Source organism: Salvelinus fontinalis, chromosome 30 (assembly GCF_029448725.1).
Source record: "Salvelinus fontinalis isolate EN_2023a chromosome 30, ASM2944872v1, whole genome shotgun sequence".
Taxonomy (NCBI): Eukaryota; Metazoa; Chordata; class Actinopteri; order Salmoniformes; family Salmonidae; genus Salvelinus; species Salvelinus fontinalis.
Window position 1 is genome coordinate 11,082,861 of NC_074694.1, and position 13,778 is coordinate 11,096,638.

The 13,778-nt window shown below is 42.9% G+C and overlaps 1 protein-coding gene across 1 annotated transcript in view; it reads right to left on the reverse strand.

Moving 5' to 3' along the window:
• LOC129828624 (dual specificity mitogen-activated protein kinase kinase 6-like) overlaps positions 1 to 13,778 on the reverse strand; it is a 53,214-nt gene that overhangs the window by 38,790 nt on the left and 646 nt on the right. The gene's annotated exons all lie outside the window — the stretch shown is intronic.

Genomic DNA, 13,778 nt, shown 5'->3' on the forward strand with positions numbered 1-13,778 from the left:
AAGGTTCAATGGCTCCGTGCCACGGTAACAGGGCGTTACGGACACTCCTGAGGGTGTGAGTGACAGGTTGCCGTCGCCGACAAAGAGTGCGTGTGGTTCACCAGAGCATCTGGATCACACCTCCCCTGACTGGATCACAGCAGCTAGTGCTTCCACACACAGACCTGGGTTCAAGTACTATTTCAAAATCCTGTCATCTACTTTAGCTGTGCTTGATAGAGCTTGCCTGTTGCAACAGAACCAATAGAAAATCCCACAAGTGGAAACCACACCCACCTGGTACTCCAGGCAGACTAAAGCAAACGCTCAATATATTCTGAAATATCTCAAATAGTATTTTTAATCCTCACACAGCAGAGCTACACAGACACGCCCACACTTTAAAAGATCTATGTACTTACTAGGTGACGTCCACCACCTGGTTATGGGCGGTGGTGGCGTCACCTAGTAAGTACATAGATCTTTAAAGTGGAGGGAGTATGATTGTGCTTCCTCCCAGGAGGAGGGAGGAAGCATATTGCCTATTGTTTTTTTTTTGGCTTGATCAGAATGTTTGGGAGCGTGAGGAACTGTTTCAAGTAACTGAACATACCGTAACATACCGTAGGTATTTGTGAGAATGCTATGCACATCGCACGCACACACACACCCAGCAGTACTTGATGGTAAACATACCTGACAATGCAACGTCTGTGCTATGATCTACTGCAGGCACAGATCTAGTAAGCCATGATAAAGATACTCAGTCAATGAACTCACTCAACTAGAATTATTCACATTTTTAAGAAAAATGTTATATTTTCTATTTGGTATTTTATTAGGATCCCCATTAAATGGAAAACATTAATTCCGTCACCAAAAAAAAAAAACATACTGATCGAAACCTCACAAGCACAGACAAGCACAGACAAGCGTGCCACCACCATCTCCCTGCGTCGCTGTACTGTCACCGTGGCTTCTCAATGCATGCCTCAGGGTTTCCACTTTCCAAAGCAGCTTTGTTGCACCAAAATGTCACTTTGGGCCTCTCCCACACGTATTAACACAGACAACAATAGCATCTGCAAACCGACACTAGTCTTCTAATAGGCCTAAGTCTATGACTGAATGGACATGAACCAAACCAAACCACAAAGGAGTTCTACTCTACCAACGGAAGGTTTCAGAATGTAAAAATAGGAGCTCGCAGCTCCATTCGACACCCGGAGTGGATTCAGTGATGTAGAACGTTTTATATTATTTTTATTTCTAGAGCTGACAAACAATGCTTTGAACTGAATGCTTAGCGATGTTACATCCTCTTGTACAAGCGCTTAGCGCTTCCCACTGCTCCCTCAAAATAGTGCTGTGCCATTTTTATTTATTTAACTAGGCAAGTCAGTTAAGAAAAAAATTATCTTATTTTCAATGACAGCCTCCCGGGGAACAGTGGGTTAACTGCCTTGTTCAGGGAAAGAACGACAGATTTATACCTTGTCAGCTCGGGGATTCGATCTTTCAACCTTTCGGTTACTAGTCCAACCACTAGGCTACCTGCCGCACATTTCCAAGGCTTTGCCAAAATATAGAACTGGTGAGTGGTTATTAACATGACTGAGCACCAGGCACCACATTCATCAAGCTTTTTCCATGACTAGCCTATGCATGTCAATGCCAGGCAGGCTGGCGAGGGACTCTCTCTCCAGTTCATTACAAGGACTTTGCCAAAACAAAGAACTGGTTAAGCACCACCAAGCTTTCTCCATGAATATGCATGCCATTCTGCCAGGCTGGCAGGGTATGCTACAGGCAAGGCTCTCTAACCGTTTCATTACCAACACTTTGCCAAAATGAAGAAATCGGTGAGTGGCCATGGCTGAGTACCAGCTTCCCCAGGCTATCTCCATGACTATGCATGCCATGCTGCTAAGGCTGACAGGGGATTCAGCAAAACTCCACCATCCTCAGCCTCCAAGTCTCTGGCTCGATGGAACAAGACGCGGCACGCTCTGCGAAGACAACAGCTTCCATCTCCAGTCCACAGACACAGCCCCCTGAGATCCCTGCTGCATGCACGTCACACACCAACTTAACATCTTACCGATACTGTCGGCTATACATTCATTTCACATTTACATGCATGAGAGATGGGAGACATGTAAGCAAAGGGCAGAAACTCATAATGATAGAAAGAGACAGTCAAGCACAGAGCTGCATGCCAAAGAATTACCTTTGCATTCACTCACACAGTCATGCAACATGTTGAAAAGGGGTTGGATCAGACACAGGTTAATTTCCAAATGGCACCCAATTCCATATAGAATCCACTACTTTTGACCAGAGCCCTAGAAAGAGAATAGGGCACCATTTGTAATGCAGACTTTGGCAGATTTCTCCAGAAAGGAAAATCACAAGGGACAGAACCTGCAGCTGAACAGAGACCTGTGAGAAAACGAGTTTTGATTAAGTCATCAAAATAAAATAAGTGCTGAAAACATATTGGCTCACCTTTTACAGCTGAGCTGACTTGCGCAAAAATAATATTGCGATAACGTCCAAAATAATATTGCGATAGGCCTATTTTGTCATAAATCAATATCCTGATATGTAACGGATATATATATTTGTTCCACTAATCAATAAATGATATAATTTACAGTGTACAGGGCAGGAATAAGCCAAAACGCTGCATTGTCTGTCCTGAGCCAATAGAATATTTTCATCTCAAAAACATGTCTTCTTCAACAGGCCTTCCTAACATTACAATTCTTGTGTCATATATTTTCACAACTGCGAGAGGAAATTATTGCAAGCTATGCAAATACAGTCGCTGTTTTTAGTTATTCTGTATTATCTTGCACAATTTCAAATCAAAATATACAAAGTATCCCCCCTTTAGGCTTTTTCCTCGCTGATCTCAGCATTCGATGTAGCTTTGTTTTGCAATGCAACCTAATTAAAAGTAGTATATCATTCCCAGTGATTTGCAGCACATGGGCTGAAGACAAGTATGTTGTGAGATGCCAGCAAGAGGTCACTGGGGAGAAGCTCTCTCTCTCTCGCTCTCTCAAAGATTTAGCGTCAGGGGTGAAGACGGCAAAACTAAAATACCAGCGAGAAGTACTGAAGCCAAAGAAAAGACACTTCAAGGAGTCTTTGCCCTGTCGTCTTTGCCTCACCTAATGTTAACTTGAAATACCACCAACCAAGCAGGTCTTGTAATTGGTTTCCTTCAGCATGTAACGAAGCCAGGGGAAACATGTCCCGTCAGAGACGGCATGCTAACAGCCAGGAGACTATGCCAGAGCGATCTGTGCTGAAACCAAGGCGGCCTCAGAGTGAATGCTTTGAGCACTGTGAATCTGGAGCAAAAGCTATAGTGTGAGAGTGCAGCCAGACAGGCCCATGCCCAGCCAGGCCCAGCCATGCTGATAATAAACCCAGGGTGGCATTCAAAGCAGGCGGAACCAACCAACCCGCTCATTCTCACTCTTCCAAACCCACACACACACGCATGCCGGGAATTCCAACAATCCCAAAAGTCCCTCAATGGAATTACAGAGACCCAGAGGAAGAAAGATGAATCAGACATCCGCGAGAGGGATGGCAGGAAGGCGAGAGGGAGTGAGGGAACGAGAGATGGGGGCGGGGGGGCAGCGATGGAGTGGAAAAGAGAGACAGGGCCAGGGCAAAGAAATGGAGACAGAGAGATGGGATGAAAATAACTCTTCTTGAGCCTGCGGCTGTTATGCCACTTCTGACCGTCCTGGCAGTCTGAGATACCATACACTTTCAAAGATGTCGGATACATATGGATCCATTAGGTTACAGCTGTTATATTACGAAGCTCTATTGGGAACCATGTCTTCACCAGCAGATCCCATGGCGATACACTTCCTACACGGCCGGGGTTGACTTAAACGATACTGACGGCAGTGCTCTGCGTGCTGAGGGTATCAGCTCCAGGTCACGGCAGAGCACAGTCCTGCCTAAGTAGCGGTTAACTAGGTCGGCAGCTAACTTCACCTCCATGACTACAACATAAGATCACTGCTCAACTATGGGGATATGCGATCTTCAGATCCTATTTAGTACACCTGGTTTTAGACCACATCTGCAAGAGTACGAAGAATGGGCCAAGGCAATAGTAAGATCAAGTGGATAACTTATCAATTAAGGGAAGCACCACCGTAACAGTTGTAGGCCTGGTAGCAGCCTAACATGAGCTAGCATTATTTAGGATTCCAAGCGTTACAGCCTGCTAACTCTCTCATAGCATATTGTCACAGGATGTAGGCCTACTAGGCAGGTTGAGTTGGCCAGGCTTCAGCAGGATGTAGGCCTACCGGCCTGGTTGAGTTGGCCAGGCTTCAGCAGGATCTAGGCCTACCGGCCTGGTTGAGTTGGCCAGGCTTCAGCAGGATCTAGGCCTACCGGCCTGGTTTTGTTGGCCAGGCTTCAGTAGGATGTAGGCCCTACTGGCCTGGTTGAATTGGCTGGATGTGAGAGGGTAGGGTGTTACAGTCCAGAAAGAAAATAAATTCATCCCCAAGATTAGTTGACACAATCTGTGGAACTGCAGGGCCATTTCATTCCAGTTACTTACAGTTGAAGTTGGAAGTTTACATAGACTTTAGGTTGGAGTCATTAAAACTTGTTTTATAACCACTCCACAAATCATTCCCAGAACAACAGCAAAGGACCTTGTGAAGATGCTGGAGGAAACAGGTAGGAAAGTATCTATATCCACAGTAAAACAAATCCTATAAATTCGACATAACCTGAAACGCCGCTCAGCAAGGAAGAAGCCACTGCTCCAAAACCTCCAGAAAAAGGCCTGACTACGGTTTGCAACTGCACATGGGGACAAAGATCGTACTTTTTGGAGAAATGTCCTCTGGTGTGATGAAACAAAAATAGAACTGTTTGGTTATAATGACCATCGTTATGTTTGGAGGAAAAAAGGGGGGGCTTGCAAGCCAAAGAAAACCATCCCAACTGTGAAGCACGGGGGTGGCAGCATCGTGTTGTGGGGGTGCTTTGCTGCAGGAGGGACTGGTGCACTTCACAAAATAGATGGCATCATGAGGCAGGAAAATTATGTGGATATATTGAAGCAACATCTCAAGACGTCAGTCAGGAAGATAAAGCTTGGTTGCAAATGGGTCTTCCAAATGGACAATGACCGCCAAGCATACTTACAAAGTTGTAGCAAAATGTCTTAATGACAACAAAGTCAAGCTATTGGAGTGGCCATCACAAAGCCCTGACCTCAATCCTTTTGAACATTTGTGGGCAGAACTGAAAAAGTGTGTGTGAGCAAGGAGGCCTACAAACCTGACTCTGTTACACTAGCTCTGTCATGAGGAATGGGACATAATTCACCCAACTTATTGTGGGAAGCTTGTGGAAGGCTACCCCAAACGTTTGATCCAAGTTATAAACAATTTAAATGCTACCAAATATTTAAATGCTAATTGAGTGTATGTAAACTTCTGACCCACTGGGAATGTGATGAAAGAAATTAAAGCTGAAATAAATCTCTACTATTATTCTGACATTTCACATTCTTAAATAAAGTGGTGATCCTAACTGACCTAAGATGGGGAATTTAAACTATGATTAAATGTCAGGAATTGTGAAAAACTGAGTTTAAATGTTTTTGGATAAGGTGTATGTAAACTTCCAACTGCAACTGTATATGGTTCCAATTGGACCAGGTGATGTCCTGTTTTATTCAACAATACACCCACACACACCACAAGTGGCTGGAGTCGAGAGAGAGATGTTTACGTAGCACATGGGGATGTGTGAAACAAACTCCTGAACCTATAGTGTCCCCACCTGCGGCAGCGAACAGTTTGCTTTTTGCGTGGCGCCAACTGGTAAGACGTTTCAGGAGGGCGGTCATAGGCGCTAGGAAGGCAGAAATCCTGGGTTTGAGCCTCGGTGTGAGCCGAAAAAGGAAGTCACAGTACTCGCTAAGGACATCCATTACATTTATAAAACCCTAACAGGTGTGTTGTTAACATGCGAGTTAGCACACCATCTCTCTTTAGCTGGGTTTCACATAATTAAAAGCACTTCCTATTCAAATTCAGGAACTTTCCCCAATCACTATTTAAAAACGTGCATCAAAATGTCTTGTCTATTTACCTCCAGACAGCTTGTCTGGCCCCCATCCAGAGTAATGTCCCACATCCAGAGTAATGCCCCACATCCAGAGTAATGCCCCACATCCAGAGTAATGTCCCACATCCAGAGTAATGCCCCACATCCAGAGTAATGCCCCACATCCAGAGTAATGGCCCCCATCCAGAGTAATGTCCCCCATCCAGAGTAATGTCATAGCATCCCAAATGGCACCCTATTCCCTATTTAGTGCACATATTTCCCCTACGTAGTGCACTATGTAGGAAATAGGGATACTGTGGGATAGCATGAGATGAGATGTACTCTCTCGGTGGTAACCGGAGAGTAGTAATTTTCAGGTCGGCAAGCTTTCCCTTTCCTCAGTGTGCTAGCTGGGGGGGTTTTAAGAGGCATCACTTTATTGGTCAATTGCACACACAAGGTCCAACTGGTAATCAGGCAGGGGGCAGCTAAGTGCACTGCCACCCGAATGCTTTAATATCAAAACATCTTTGATCCAGCCATGATGACAATGGCTGGGTCTATTTATTGCATCCAGCAGAGCCGGGGAGACAACGTTCACCCTGTATCTTGATAGGCTGGGTTTAAACAGGCGGGCCAATTCTGATCTTTTAACACACTTTGACCAATCAGATCAGCTCTTGCCAATAAATGGGGCAAAAGATGCAAATTGGGATGCATGTGTAAACGCAGCCATAGTGGAACCAAGAAATATTGTTTCAGACACATGACATTGATTTACTAAAACATACATTAACTCTACAGCCCTTCAGACACACCAAATCAATTTTCCTAAAAACGGCCCTTCAAGAAATGTAAATGTTAAATAAAAAAAGAATTGTAGGATTATAGTTGCAGGGAGGGAGGTTATGCCAGGAGAAATGCCATGTAGAGAAAGGAGCTGATTGCTTATTCAGGAAGCCTGATGAGGTTTCAAGATGAATGTTAGGATTCAGCTGTGATGCATTGATTGTATTATTTTGACAAGCAGTAAAGCTCAGCTACAGAGTAGAGGCAGACTTCTTCCCCTTTGAGATCAGGAAGAGAGAAAACACTGCTGGAGACCTGCTGTGATCGCATTCACCGCGGGGTGGCTGGCTCCAGGCAAGATGAATGAAGATGAGACTAGATTTATGCTCCTATCAGAGAGCTCCAGCACAGAGAGAGGGTCACAGAGAGCTCGACGCTCGTGAAGATGCATGTGTCATGTTAACCCTGTGGAGCCATCTACTGTCTTGTCTTGCAGTCTGACTAAGTTGTACTTTGTGTTGACATTTATTTGCCAACCACTGTCCTGGCGTATCAAGCTTTATCCTGCACAGATGACTTGGTGTGGTGGTCCCCGGCAATTCCACGATAACGGAATTGAGCTTTGATGGAATTTTTTTTATTTTATTATTTTTACATTCAAATGTATGTCAAACAAAAAACCATTGATTTGAAAATTTAACAAACCATACAACTCTATGCACAAGGAATACTTAACAATTTCCACTGAAAATGTTACAAAAAACGATTTTAGTGGAAGAAATTTGCAGATGCAAACTTTGGTAACGAAAATACAGTAAAATCCCCCTCAGGTTTACGCGACCACGTTTTCCAAAAACTGCTAAATAACTGCTACGAATTAAGATGAAAAAAATGTCTGCAGAAAGAATGGGGTGTCAGCTATGACACCTCGAGTTAGAAAAAAATCTATTTTGGTTATTGAACTACAGTATGTGAAGTGGATTTACACCCGGTAACGGAATTACCGTACCGGAATTACATCATGGGTCCCTGATCTGTTAAGAATATGAATGTCATTCTCCTCATGTTTCACAAGTTTGGACATCACGGTAAAGCAGAGTAGAGTTCAGTACAGTAAAGTAGAGTATAGTTCAGTACATGCCCTCTTGCAGACAGTGTTATTATGTTGGAATTTGAGTAGGCATTTCTATTCCTGCTGCTTACATCTTGATTTTGCAACTGTGTAAGTTGTTACTGTACTAGAGAGCATGATGCACGCCGAAGAGTGAATCAATGTGCTAAACATGCAAGAAGCCGGCCCGAACAGCAACAAGATTCTTAGCAACGGTTACAGAAACGTTTTACTTGCTATGACTGTGAAATGTGATTCTTTATCTACCTTAGTTGAATGCACTGACTAAGTCCCTTTGGATAAGAGTGTCTGCTGAACTGCTTAAATGTAAATGCATATGTGAAAATGAACATACCAAAATAAACTGCAAAGCACAGCAGGTATTATTATTGGCCTTGCTTCAGGGTGGAGCTCAAATGACTTAAATTAGCATAATACTCAGCATGCATTGCAATTGTTCATTTTAACATACACATTTAGAATACACTCTTATCAGACCATAGCGCAATCAAACTTCTGATACCAATGCAGGTTGAAAGGGGGCCCCCAAAAAAAAATGGTACAGAAGAAAGATTTTGAAAATACAAATTAAAGCCCTCGAAAGTATCTTATTGCAAAATACATTGGATTGTAGTTCAGTCCAGTGTAATACAAATTACAAAATACTCAGAAGTAATGAAATACATACAGTGCCTTTAGAAAGTATTCAAAGTGGAATTATGTTTTTAGAAATGTTTACAAATGTATAAAAAAAATGAAATGCTGAAATGTCTTTAGTCAAAGTGTTATGTTTGGGACAAATCTAACACATTCCTGTGTAACACTCTCCATATTTTCAAGCATAGTGGTGGCTGATTCATGTCATTGGTATGCTTGTAATCGTCAAGTACTGCAGAGTTTTTCAGGATAAAAAAAAATGTATGGAATGGAGCTAAGCACAGGCAAAATCCTAGAGGAAAATCTGGTTCAGTCTTCTTTCCACCAGACACTGGGAGATGAATTCACCTTTCAGCAGGACAATAATCTAAAACGCAAGGCCAAATCTACACTGGACTTGTTTACCAAGAAGACAGTGAATGTTCCTGATTGGCCGAGTTACAGTTTTGACTTAAATCTACGGAAAGACCTGAAAATGGTTGTCTAACAATGATCAATAAACAATTTTACGAAACTTGAAGAATTTTTTAAAGGATAAATGGGAAAATGTTGCACAATCCAGGTTTGGAACGCTCTGAGAGACTTACCCAGAAACACTCACAGCTGCAATCGCTACCAAAGGTGGTTCTACAAGTTAAGTTTTAATGTCACAAGTACAGTGAAATGCCTTTCTAGCAACAACAAAAAAGTACTGATTCAGGGTTGTGAACGCTTATGTAAATGGTACATTTCTGTGCTTACATTTAACAAATGTGCAAACATTTCTAAAAAAATATTTATTTTTTTTAAATTATGGGGCATGGTGTGTAGATGGGTGAGAAAAAAAAATATTTAATCAATTTTCAATTCAAGCTGTAAAACAACAATTTGTGGAATAAGTCTAGGGGTATAAATACTTTATGAAGGCACTGTATTTCAAATATATGTAACAAATCATTTCCATTTCTGCACACACACACACTTAGTGGATCATCAGCTAACAATGCAGTGAACAATCCTGCTGTTATTGCAGCAGAAAGCCACTATAGGCTTGGAACCGGACCAACAATAGGCCCGTCGAAACAGCAAATTTACTATCTGTGCAGCTGAAAACGATGCAGGGTCTATTTGCATGACAAATGGGATGTTTGTGCAGGCCAGGCTGGGGCAAGAGGGTCGGCTGAGGCTGGGCTACAGTGGCAGACGGCAGAGAACAGGGACACACACTGAGAGGGCCACTGGCTGGCTGACGTGCTGCCATCACCATCCCCAGTGCCACAGCACAGTACAACAGACAATGATGAAAGCACAACGGTCCGTCTCTGGGCCAAACTGCTTTTTTTTTTTAAAGACTCACAGCATCATTTACTCCCTAGTCCCTACTGACATGACAGGACAGTAATTACAGAAACACACGTTGTAATAGATGTGTCTGGTAGCCCACCCCTTTTGTAAACCCTTCCTAGCCGAGGCCTGACACTTGCACTTATCTTGCACAAGAATTAGAGCAGGAGCCAGTATCATTTACAGAATATCTAAATTCTTGATAAATTCCACGGCATTTGCTATCACAGCATTTTATTTTATTTATTTCCAGAGTCCTTACTAAAGAAAAGAGCATATGTATCTGCAAGGTATGCTCACACTACAACGTCTGGTGTTAAGCATTTCTAACAATGGAAATATTCAATGGAAACCATTTTGCAGGCATTTTATTTTGCACAGATTAAACAGAAAAGTGTGAATGCAGTGTTGCGTCTTAATATCACATAAACGTCCCAAACCAGCCGAGTCCATAAATTAAAATCTGGCTTTGTATTAACCACATAGAAAGCGTCCGCCTAAACATTAGCTGCAAAGCCAGTGTGTGTGTGTGTGTGGGGGGAGTTGACATTTCACCTGTATTGACAGAAGCCCACAGGTAAAGGTAAACATTGCTGCCAATCAGGGGCGAGCCACTAGCTGGTCATATCCTGCACAGCCAGCCAGAGTGTGTGCTGTGCTCTGCATTGCAGGTGTAGAAAGCAGTGCGTGGTAGTGATTCTGGATGGCCAGATAGCTAGAAACAAAGACAAGTAGCTACTATGGTGTGGGTCCGTAGGTGGCTTGTTTCAGCTAGCTGTATTTTGAAGTGTTTTGATTCATACCAAGTCTGACAATATGGGGAAAAAATTCAATAGCTAAGTAACTGATACCTGTAATGATGTAATTCAGCGACAACAAGTGCTTATTGTGCAAATGTATTTAAATTTTCAAGAAACATCGGAGACTAAATATACTTTATATATATATATATATTTTTTTTTTTTATAACCAGGTAAGTTGACTGAGAACACTTCTCATTTGCAGCAACGACCTGGGGAATAGTTACAGGGGAGAGGAGGGGGACGAATGAACCAATTGTAAACTGGGGATTATTAGGTGACCATGATGGTTTGAGGGCCAGATTGGGAATTTAGCCAGGACACCGGGGTTAACACCCCTACTCTTGCGATAAGTGCCATGGGATCTTTAATGACCTCAGAGAGTCAGGACACCCGTTTAACGTCCCATCCGAAAGACGACACCCTATACAGGACAGTGTCCCCAATCACTGCCCTGGGGTATTGGGATATTGTTTAGACCAGAGGAAAGAGTGCCTCCTACTGGCCCTCCAACACCACTTCCAGCAGCATCTGGTCTCCCATCCAGGGACTGACCAGGACCAACCCTGCTTAGCTTCAGAAGCAAGCCAGCAGTGGTATGCAGGGTGGTATGCTGCTGGCAATATGTTGTCAATAATCCCATGATTCTAAGCCAACCCTGTCCGTGTTGCGCCGAAGATACGCTCGCATCGGCTTTGTTGCTAAACACACCGTCATGTGTACATTCATGTGTGTGTGTTTGGTGACCGGGGGGGGGGGGATTACAGACAAAACATTTACTTCAACAAAACAGGTGTTAGTTACGCAATAATCTAACCTGAACCTCGGACTGTGAAAACCAACCATCTGCAATTGGAGAGCCCATACTAGACGACCTCACAACAAAGTGGTTGGGTTACGTTCCAAATGGCACCCTATTCCCTATGTAGTGCACTACTTTAGACCAGCACCCATTGGACTTAGGTCAAAAGTAGTGCACTATTCAGGGGATATGGGTCATTTGGGACACATCCGTTAATAGCCCTCCTGGCTATGCAAATCATACACATGTTTCCCCTTGATTATCTGTTAAAATAGATGTTTGCCTTGGCCTTAGGAATGCAGTAGGGTCCACTAAGTGCAGAGGCCTGCAGCTATGGGACATGTGCATCCTTTACATCACTCCATGGAAGGCTGAGTGTCTGCGGATTTTCACTTCTCCCTTTGTTCTTCATTGATCAAGTAAGGCCACTGATTGGTTAAGAACTCCACTGTCTAGGTCTTTTAAAAAAATGGACACAAGTGGAAAGGAATCATCCAATGAATGAGTTTAGATGGATCGGAGTAACAGGACAATTAGGCCTATGTTGTGAAAACGATGAAAATACTCTCTGAAAATATTCATCAATATTCAAAACTCCTTCCATGGAGGTACGAAACGAGTGACTTCTGGTTTTTGTCATTGTTTGTCCAATTAAGACCAAGACAACCAGGTGAGGGGAGTTTCTAATTGATCAGAGACCTTAATTGATTAATTAATCAAGCACACAACAGAGATCAATAGCAACACATTTCAGAGGGTTATAGAGATTGTCTCTAGGTCTAGTTATCTTGTACAGTGGTCCACCTCAAGAGAAACTGTTAAGCAAGAAACAAATGAGAATCTCACTGCCGATACACACTTAATACAGTGGCATGCTGTTCTTTCTCTTGCTAGAACAGAAGCTGTACGTGGTGTGTGCCGACCCGGTAGCGACAAACCTACTGATTATACTTGTAGAATCGCAATGCTCATCGGTAGCCAACAACTTGACTTTGAGCCAATTAGAGGGCACAAACCCCCCCACATGGGGGAGCCAAAAAAAGGAAAAAGAGGGCATTTTCTCCGTACATCCATAGATGAGCCAGTCAGACTTCATATGCAATGTGGGCTATGGGATGGTAGCTAGCATAGTGCAGAGACGCAACGCACTGAATACTTCCTCCAAGCTAGCTAACCACTGTAGCAGGTATTGACATTATAATTAAATCACAATGGATTAGCTAGCTTCCATGTAACAGCTGCCGAGTTAGTGCAGTGTCCTTAGCTAGCTATGTAGTGCTAGCTAGCGAATGTGCTAACGGTAGCTAGCTAAACATTTGACTATGGGCTGGACTGGCAGTATTATGGAGAGGGAATTAAATTGTTTCTTCGTCATCTTGCTAGGTAGTTATACAGCTGTGGCCATCTGGCTAGTATCAACAAGGGTTTTCTACAAAATAGCAACATTAGAGCAGATAGCTTGGAATCTTGACCAAAAGCAAGATGCACAGCTATGCATTGGCAAAAAATAATAATAATACTCTGCCACCTTCTGCTTAGTAGAATTTTAACAAGGCTGAGTGACTGACAACTTCCAAGGTCTTTGCTGTGTGTACACAAAAAGAGATTGACTGCAGGCACTCTTCACAGGTACTAAGTACTGTCAGCAGGTAACCGTTTGGCAATCCTACCTGTGTCGGAGCTTTTACTTAGTGAATGTGGCAGGGATGTTTTGCTTGGAGACTCGTGTTTTAATAGCCTACTGCCCTGTTTCTTTAACTGTTCACCTCAGTACAGTAGACTTACATACAGCAAATCTATATTTAGCTATTTTACTTTTTAAAAATAGGTCTATAGGCGTCCCAATAACTTCCATTATGCACCACTAACAGTGAAAATAAAACTGAATTTAATACAATTGTCAGAAGAACTTCAGTGTGATTATCCTGAGCAGTTTGAACTGAACTTAACCAATTGAAAGCTGCATGTCACGTTGTAATCGTGTCCCCTGACTCCCCGTGTACAACGCACATACTTTAATAGCAAAGTTTACAGTTACGCAGTTAATCGATGCACTGCAATAAATGCATTCGATTCATTACCTTGTAAAGGCAACATCTCGTCGAAATGTGCATGTGATCGTACATGCTTTATATAAAAGGCGTTGCAATATGTCTGCAGGGAGTTGCTGACTATGTGACAGCTTTGATTAGGTTATAATAGC